Below are 10,189 nucleotides of genomic sequence, written 5' to 3' on the forward strand. Positions count from 1 at the left end.
GCGGGGACCTGCGCGCTTTGTACTCGGCTGCTGCCTTCTAAGCAAATGAGGAGCGGAGTACGTGTACTTTCACTCTCAGCAAAGCAGGAAATAAGCCCTCAAAGTAAGCCCAAGACCCATCGCAAAGCGTGCCGCCGGTGAGCGGTTTTAGGTGTTCCCGAAGAACCCGTTTTCTGTACCCGTGTGTGTTTACGACGGCGCTGCAGTTAACAGGCACGACGTGCGGCGGCAGGGATGGATAAAGAAATCCGAACGGCAGTAAATAGTAACGTTTAAGTCATTTCACGAGGAGCGGTTACAGGAGCGTGGCGAGTTCTGTGATTAAGCAGATTTCTAGGCGCTTAAATTGCAAAGTGAGTATTAGCCTGAGTCTGCTTCTCTAGGCCATAGCAGAAAGACGTATGGATGTATGACAAGAAGATGGAACGCTCTCCATTATCACTTTCTCTCACAGGTACATGGACAAAGTTATTCGGAGTTAATGTGTTATGGGTATGTGATTGTTTTTTTCCCGCCGCCATTTAATGCGTGTCAGTTGAATGGGAGTTAGGACTAAGTATAATGAAGAAGATAAATGTTTGTTCAAGGCATTTGATCTCTTCTGATGTCAAAAAGTCACCGCTGTAGAGACCCTGTCCCTGCAAAAGGAGAAATTTAAGAAAATTGCCTGCTTCACCTGGTCAGTAGGTGTCTGTGGTAGCTCTTTTTAAGGATTTTTCTATCAACAGGCCATTGACCGTAAGACCATTTAGAGAGGACTGAGAAAAACTGAATTCACTCAGCTTCTGCAGGTTGACAGCCTGCTAGCCAAAGCAAGAGCTGGTGGGAGTAGGATACTAACTGTGAGCTTGATCTTACAGTTACTAAAGGGAGTAGTAAAACCCCTCCTAATGCAGTATGGATCTGAAATGAAACTAGGAAGCCAAATACTGAAATCTAAATTTATGAGAGTAAGGGCTACAAATCTACAAAAAGAAAATGAGTGAAGAACACATTGCGCTTGAAAAAATACAGTGCCAGGGCAGGATGACTCCTGTGCATAAAACCTTCTTCATTTGCTCCTCACAGTCAGTTTTATACATTTGATCTATTTAATAAGATGCCCTATTTTTATTGTCAGTTACACTGTCTGCAAGATGTGTGAAACATACCTTACCAATGGTAACTTGGTAGTTTTATTATGTAAAAATGCCACTAAAATATTGTAGTTGAACTAGATTTTAAGTCCTAAGTCATTTTATTGCAGTGTTTGTAACACTGTTACTATCAGCATTTTACCAATACAGGAAGCCTAAGTAAAACTGAGAACAGCGTGGCACTTTAATTCTCTATTCTGACATGCAGAACAAGAAAGGCAGCATCAATAGTGAGTTAAATTTGAGTTCTTAGACTTAGTTTCGCTGTACCTACAAGTCAACAGTTTCTCTCATCTTCCCAACCTGGTAGCAGTATGTGGGATCTCAGAGGCACCTGTAGGAGAAGACCACCAAAGGCCATAGGAGATGCTGAGTTTTCTGCCCACAAGTCCAATAAAGTCCCCTTGTTAAACGGGACAGGGTGCAGGTGCGAGGTGACAATACGTGACAGCATGTGTGCCGTGCTGCGCAGTGCTAAGGGGGACCAGGTGAGGGAAAACGGCAGCTCATAGCTAGCCCAAATGTACCAGCTTTTTAAGAATATGAATGACCGTGTTTAAATTAACAATGTTATTTGGTCTGCTGAAGCTAAGCATCTGCCTATGTATTTTTCTAAATTATGACCTTGGTGATCAGGATATTTAATCCTGAATTTAATATCAAGGCATGAATTCTGTAATCTGCTTGCTGAGGATGCCAGCAGGCTCGTTGCAGGTACTTCACCCTTCAAGTGGATGGGATGGTAGAACAAGGTCTCCTAAGTATATCAGATTTTTTTATATTTTTTTTAGTTCGATTGAACATATGTTAATGTTAGATTAAAGTATTCCAATTTTATTATATAACTGTATTAATAATTATGAGCATTGCATGAACTTTTCTGACTACCAATAACAACTTTTCTATCTACATCACTTATTTCAGGAGCTTTCAAAAATAAAAAAACCAAAGATAAAAAATTTTAGAATAAATGTGAACAAAGAAACATTTTCCATGGCTTTATGGTTCACTCATGGATTATTGAACTATATACATTGTCGTACTTGCCTCCTACAATTTGGCCATGCAATTCAAGTAACAATTTTAAACAAATTCTTGTTTATTATAAAAGAATCTTGACCTTTTGGTGAGACTGAGAAGTGCAAAGGGCAGAAGATGTTTTGAAAAGGAAATGTAAATGTTAGGGCAGAAGCTTTCTGACTTAATCTAAACCTTAACTCTTTGTGAACAAGTAGAACAAAGGTGACATCCCTGAGATACATGGTGCTGTCACAAAACAAAAACCTGAGTGTGGCAGAAAAACATTTGTTTTTTTAAATAGAAATGGTTAGTTTCAGTTTGGTATCAATATATTTTTCTCTTCAATGTTCTTAGTTCTTCCCATAAAACTTCTTGGGAATTTCATGTTTTCCTTTTAATAAAAGCAGACCCCCCCTCATTTCTCTTGAGTGTTTAGAAGCCGTTGAAACAGGTTTGTGAGCACTGCAGGAACCGGTAGACTCCTCAAGGAAAATGGCACTTTGTAGGCTTATCAAATCATGGCTTTTTAATGCAGACATAACTGTGCTATCTACTTTTTAACGCCGAAACCTCTTGTTCTCTACAGTCACATATTAAATGTCACAGTAAGGACTGGTGCTCTTTGAGTGCTCTAACAGACAACATGCAAATGTTGATGCAGCATAAAAATCTTGAGAAATTCTTGAAGTCTTGACTCAGAATTTCAGTCAGGGCCCCTTAAACACTTTCAGCAGAGACTGAAATAGAAAATACCTGTGCAAGCTCTCTACTTCAAAAGGTTTCCTCCATTTAAAGTCTCCTGCATGCATTTCTTTCACTACTGAGGTCACATGACTTGCTTAAGGAATAATTTTTTTATTTTTAAATATATTCGAACACTTCATTCCTATCCTGTTTTGAGGTAAGAGAGCCTGTGTTAAATTCCCAGCGAAGGCATGTTCTCGTACTGACTTACTGAGCATAAAAACATAAATGGAATACAATGTAAAAACTAGAGCTTGTATTTTTTAGATTTACAGACGTGTGCCTTTAATAGCTGTTTGAGGCAATATTAAGAAGTGTTTATGTGTAAACAGACTCCAAGGTCATTGATGTTAAGCTGACTGGGAACACAGTACGAGTCAAAGAATTAATTTATCTGTGCTCCTTGACCTGATACTGATTTAAGAGTTAATCCAGCAACCTGGGTTAACTAACCTGCAGTATTCAAAATGAGTAACGACGACCTAACCTCTCATCTTTCTAAGAGAAACTGAGCTTGCTGATGGCTACCTTGCGATGCTTTGCCACAAGCTGTGGTGGTTTAGGTGGCAGCCCAGGCATCTCTACGAGGGAAGGGACAGAGATACCCTGTAGTCACGTCTGCCTGCGTGCTGCCCGTGGCTTACGGCTTCTGACTTGCAAGGGAGGAGGGTCAACAGCCGAAGGCAACCACTGCTAATCTGACGGGGGTCGTAGGAGAGCCCGGGACTGAAAGAAAACAAAACAAAAAACCACCTGGGATTTTAAAGAGTGTATTTTAACTCGCTATGGCACCCTGGGTGTCCAATATTCCCATTTCTCTGAAACCTTAACTAGCTCTTAATCTTTGGTCATCTTATCAAAGGCTTGTCCTTGTAAAATGGCATAGAGATTTGTATTTGCAACAGCGAGGATGATGTCATGTTTTGAAGGAGTTGGCTATGGATTGGAGGGATATATGCAAACAACCAAGCCTCTATTTGTTTTTCATTTAAATTTAGTTTGCATGGGCAGCTGGCAGAATCTGAAACAGTTTGAGATATGCTTTCATACCTCAGGGGTAAAGGATGAGGGTCCTATCTGGCAATCCATACTTGTGTAGGTGGGTGCTAGGAATTTTGAGCCCAAACATTGGATTAAGATTATTGGTAGTAGTTTTCTACTTTCATAACCAGCTTTAAAACATACTAAATTGCATATTGGAATTAGTAGTTTTACCATGTCATGTCTGCATAAAATAAGATTGTATGCATAAGACAAAGTGCACAAAAATTGTACTATAGATAAGTCATAAAATACATAAAGATAATACATAAACTATAATTAATGCATTCAGTGCATTATACTGAAGTATCATTGTGCCTGTTGTCTTAAAAAATATTACCACAGCAAATCTAATTGAACTGACTACAAGTAAATTTCAGAATCATTTTTCTTCCCCAACTCACCTGCCAGCATACTTGGTTTAGCAACATGTTGCTTTTTCAAGATTTTCTGTTCCCTTTTGCTAGGTAAAAAAAGACCCAAGTAGAAAAAACTGACTATGCAAAGTAAAGACAGCATCAACATACTCCTTCTACCAAAGATGCTTCATTATTCAATCGTAACAGTTTTCATAAGAAGCCGTAACTTCCATCATATAATTAGGCATTGAGACGGTTGGTTTTTTTTAATTTGGATCTAGGCCTCTATTCAGGAAAACATTAAGTCTATTTAGCTTGAAATACATTATTTATTCTGCTGAAGGCATTTCGCCATTGAAGCTAAGCTTCTCGCGTGCTCGGTCAACGCCTTACAGAGAAGGACGAGCTTTTCGGTCTGGTCGCTAGTCTGGAAACGATCCCTGTCGCTGGCACGGGACCCTGCTGCCGCTTCCTGAGCAGCGCTGCGAGGACTCGGTCGTGGTCGCTGCGCTCGAAGTGGCAAGCCATTCCTCACGCACACGTATGACCTCTTTGGTTTCTGTAAACCAAACTCCGTTTGCCTTTTCTTTCTGTATAAATGAGAGAAGGAAGGAAAGCGCGAGATGGGCGGTGGAAGATCAGCACATCTGGCTGTGGAGAACCAGGAGGGCCTATGGCGTTTCTTGCCTGGCTCTGTGCAGATCCAAACTTGAGGAACGAAACAGCTCCATGTTAATTTAGTTTTCACCTGCATGTCTGTATGTACCTGCATACCTAGATTTTAAAAAAGATGACAGAAGTCAGTAAATGGCCTCAATTTGTTCCTTCCTTGCCAAGAAGGCAATTGCTAAGCTTTGCTGTGAAACTAAATTAGGCCCATCTTGTGTATCTTCAAGACAGTAGCCCTTCCAGACTGCCTTTGCCTCCAACACCGTCCGTCCCGTAAATTACATTTTAAATCCCCTCATTTGTTGGATTGCCCTTACTTGAACATTGAGACAAACTGGTGGGCAAAGCCAGCATACCAGGCTGCAGCCGAGCTGTGGAGAGCATGACCCAACAGCTACGACAGTTTCTTTTTTAGCCTGTGGGAGGAAGGTATTATCATAACAGGTGTGAGGTAGCATATGTTGCGCTTTGGGCTTTTGTCATGGTATTGTATGGTTTGTTTACACATCTGAGTTCTGTAGTGCATTGACTTATTATAGGTCTTTTTCAGAACATGGTTTTCATGTCTCACAGATACAGACATTCCCATTGTGTGGCCCTGTGAATGTGAAACTAGCATCTAGTCTAGAAATGAAAAAAAACAAACCAAAACCACCAAGAGAGAAAAAGAAAATACCTTTTTTAGATGATTTTTTTTTTCCACAATGCACGGTTGTAAAGGCCAAGAATAGTTAGTATACATGTGCAATAGACAGCTGACTTCTTATGCTGGGTTTTAATACATTTTATCCACTATAAGTACTCGTTTTACTAGAAACCTTTAATGACTCTATAAGCTGTGAAGAAACACGATTAACACATTTCCATTTGTTTGAATCTTCCTGTGGTATGCACAGGCTACAGGAATACATCACTACATACCTAGATGTTTACTTTGTATGTGTGAGCAAACATTTGGGTTGTTTAACCCTGAAAAGTCCAACACTGTGTGCTTTGACTGGTTCTCTGTGTGGTCCACTGAGACTAACTGCATCCAGAGAACTGACACTTTGGATGTCCAAGTGAGTACTTCAGCATCCCTGGGATGTACTTCAGCTCCAAACCTTGCTCAGCCATTCCCAGTTTCCCATTTGTGGATCTTCAGGACCCCTTGGAGCTCCTGCCTGAGCTCTGGCGGAGTTCTCAAACCAGGAGCTGCCTGGGGTCCTCCAGTCCGTACTGCAATAGTGTACAGATCGCAGTGGACCTTCCACAAAAATGGACAGGGATGCACCTGGGGGAATGTGATCAGCTGTTGACTACCACTACATCCAGTAACCCACCGGTCTAGATGTTCCCCTGGGAAATGGAAGACTCAGTTCAAGTACCTGCTCCAGTGAATATGGATTTATTTAAGGTGATACAGCTTCACTGTGGGGTACGCATGGAGCCTTGGCACCTGATTCAGAGCTAGAAAGTCCTTGGGGTGACTGGGTATCTGGAAATCAGGTATGGTGCTGGAATGCCCAAAGGCCCTGTATGGACATTACCCTTTTTTCATTATTTTTGCTTGGACTGGAGAGAGAAACATACAGCAACGCATAAAGGAAGTGTTTAAAACAGGACAGGGCATCTCTTGAAGCAGATACAGTACCCGAAACTACTATTCCTCTCTCTTTTTTGAAAGATGGTCTTATTTAATTAAGCATTTTAACTCACCCGTAAAATATGTTCAGATTCTGCTGCTGTTTCTTACATACAAATCCATAGGTGCCCCCTTGGAAGAAAGGATTGCGGTATTTCCCCTCAGGAACAGAGTCAGGTCACAGAACTCCCTGATAGTGGTTGCAATAAAATTCAGCTCCTCTTTGTCACTGCTGAACTACACAGCTCTTCTGAAATTTGGGTATATTTAAAATCCTAGATTATAAACATCTATGCGAGTAAAGCAGAAATGCTACAAATAAAAGGAAAAAAACCCCAGAATACTAAACTGTATGACACATGCTAATATCTACCCAGCAGAAACTAGTCCATAGCATGCTTTTCCACAGCTGCATTAAACATCAGTAAGAGGAGCCTTCACTTCTGCAGAGCTGAGTATATTTTCATTATTTAGTGTCACGTTTCTGTCTGTTTGCTTATGCAATAATGTATACACATTAATTATTAATACTTTTGCTCTGTGGAAAATGTAAATTTCATCTAAATATTGAAAGAAGATCAAGGCTCCTTCAGGGCACAAAGGCCCCAACCTCATCCCAAGTGTAAAACTTGAACAAAAAGCATTTACAGGATTGCAGAAATGTGGCAAACCAGGTCCCCACCGAGCAGCATTATGACAGCTACCTTTTGCTTGGTTTAGCTCCATCTCTGAGAATATTGAATAAAACGTGAGTTTTATTCATTTGACCTGCAGACAGCATGCTTTAAAGAAGAAAGGAATCCAGCTGGGGAGGAATCCCCTTCCTTGCTGTCTAAGATCACTCCATCGACAAAGGGGGGCAAGTTCTGTAATGATGGAGCTGGGAAGCAAAGAGATCATAGAAGAGCTGGCCAAAAACATGCCAGATAAAAATGGAGCACCTCCAGAAGATGCTCATTAACTTCATCATCAGGCACCCTCAAGACAATGGGCAGAGCCTTCTGCCGCAGCAAATGTCCAAGGGGCAGAAGGAGTGTTACCTGCCCAAGGGCATGTGTGTAGTTTGAAATAATCCCCTTGTACAGCTCTGATGTCATTTCTCTTGATAAGCCAAATAAAAACAATTGTAAAGACTACAAAAACATCAGCTCCGCTCCGAGTTCTGCTGCTGGTGAACTGAACCTTTTCAGTGCTTTCAGGAAAGCATTACCAAAATACTGGAATTAGAGACACGCCACTTATGCTGAAACCCATTAAGTTTTGTCATTTATTTTGCTGAGAAGAGGACCGCCTCCTGTGATAATGCTTACGTGCTAGAGCCTGGCTACTGGTTGTGAATAACTTTCCCATTGTACGAGCAGGCAGCTCCATTTTTAGTGGCTCCCACTGTCTGCTCTTCCATTTGGAAAGCTATTAATCCATTTAAATCTTTGCTGTTTTCTATTTCTATGGTGAGCTGCTTGTAATTTCCATGGTGGCGGACTCCAGCTAAAGAAGATGCATGAACTCAGACCTAAATTAAAGACCCAGGAAAACCTGTTCAAGTTGTCTGGTTTAGGTGCTTTGCTGCCTCGGGACCTCCATTGGCTGGAGCGATTTAATGCCAGGCAGGGCATCGCAAACAGCACAGGAAAGCTTCTTGTACTAAGTGAAACTACTGAGAAACTATACTTATCTACACTAGCTATATTTATCTAGATTTTCCAATTTCTAGGTTGTTTTAAGCCAACGTGAAGCAGCAGCCATCTAAATGCTACACGTTTGAATTGCTGTACATCTGTCGGGTCACTGAAACTTTCCTTTGACTACTCTCAAAATAGTTATCTTAGCAACGCTCGCGTTCTGACTGGAGAAGTAAAAAGGGTAACTTTAAGAGCGCTTTAAACAATTTCCATCTAAACTGAAAAGATATGTGTTACAAGAAGCCATAGGGTTGTCTTTCGTGACTCGTTGCAGAATAAGATGTCTCAAACAAGGAGAATCCCCGGGCACTTTGTCCTCTCCAGCTACCCTAATGGAGCACCAGAAGAGGAAATCTACAGTAACCTCCGAACAATTCCAGACACCACAGAGCAAATGGAGTTTAATATCAGGTATCATGCTGCATTAATACTCCTTCTGTCCTCCCCATCCTCCCCCCCCCCCCCCCCCCCCCCCCCCCCCCCAAATACAAACCCCCAGACTTTCAAGAAGACTTTGCTAAGCCAAATAATCATAGTGGATACTACTGGAAAAGGAATAGATGCAAGTGTAGATAACCTTTAGTGCTTAACACTGACCATGCAAGATTATGCTGCATTAAATGTCTCTAAGTTTTTATCCTGCACAGGGACACAGATGTGCCTCTTCATTAGAAACCCACCTGTTATAGCAAGCAGCTGAGGAAGCCATTTTTACATAATTCTCTAGGCGCCTCTCACAACAAACTGATGGTGCTGCTTTGGGTTTTTCTTAATCCCATACATACATTTTTTCCAGTTCAAGAGTCAGGGGCTGCCTTTCCCCCATCTGAAAATTCCTTTCTGCGTTTTTTTTGTTGTTGTTGGGCTGACGAAACCAAGCCCAAGTTTTTTTAAGCGGATCTCTAGAATTAAGCTGTTAAGCCCACTTACTATTCAGCAGATCTCATAAACAGATCTCAGCAGAAATACAAGTTAAATAAAAATGTAGTCATATTTTTTTCTCTACTAAAAAAAAAAAAAGAAAAAGAAGGATGAATGTCTACGAGAAGCTAAATCTAATTGGAAATTTTCATCAGGAAAGCATAACCAGTTTTTGGCATCAACATGTTCCACAGATGTTGTAGTTCAAGGTTCTGCATGCCCCAGGACGTCCCTCCCAGCCTTTAGGTTTTGGTCAATTCATACCCTGGTACCACCTATTAGCTGCAGACCTGCACTGCACCATGGAAGTCATAGGAGTAAACCTGTTGGATGACAAAGCCAGCAGTTGTGTAAGATTAAATATTTTGAGAAGTCCAATGTAAAGGCTGTTTCGATATTTTGACTTTGGGGGGGGGGGGGAAACCCCAACCCAAACCAGAATTCCATTGCCTTGTATAAAAAAAGGAGACGCCTAAAAAACCAACATGGTTTTTCAAAAGTGCCAAATATGCAGCTTTTTATGAAAACATCAAAGCACTTCTGTATGCATATAAATATGGGCGTAAGATGCCTAATCAATAAAACCATAAATAACAGGGAAAAAAACCCCCAAACCCTTAACATTTCACTTTTACATGCCCAGCTTAGTCCAACTGTTAGGTGAATAACTATGCCTGACATTTGCAGAGTGCTTTTTAGAGGATTATTGCAGTATTTTCCTCTAACATGCACACCCCAAATGCCTTACAGCTCAGCTACCCAGGTTGGCCATCAGCTGGCCCTGATCGGGGACGAATTTAACAGGACATACCACAGAAAGCTTGAAGATACACTGCTTCACCTGGCACATGGGTAAGTTACCTTACTGGCACTGTCAGTCTTCAGATCCTTTTAAAAGCCATGTTAGATAGAGAAATGGCAACGGTTTGTTAGATAAACAATAACATTTCTGTACACAAAGTAAAAAGATGTATTGCTACTACTACTGCTTCA

Source organism: Haliaeetus leucocephalus, unplaced genomic scaffold (assembly GCF_000737465.1).
Source record: "Haliaeetus leucocephalus isolate CR32 unplaced genomic scaffold, Haliaeetus_leucocephalus-4.0 Scaffold170, whole genome shotgun sequence".
NCBI lineage: Eukaryota > Metazoa > Chordata > Aves > Accipitriformes > Accipitridae > Haliaeetus > Haliaeetus leucocephalus.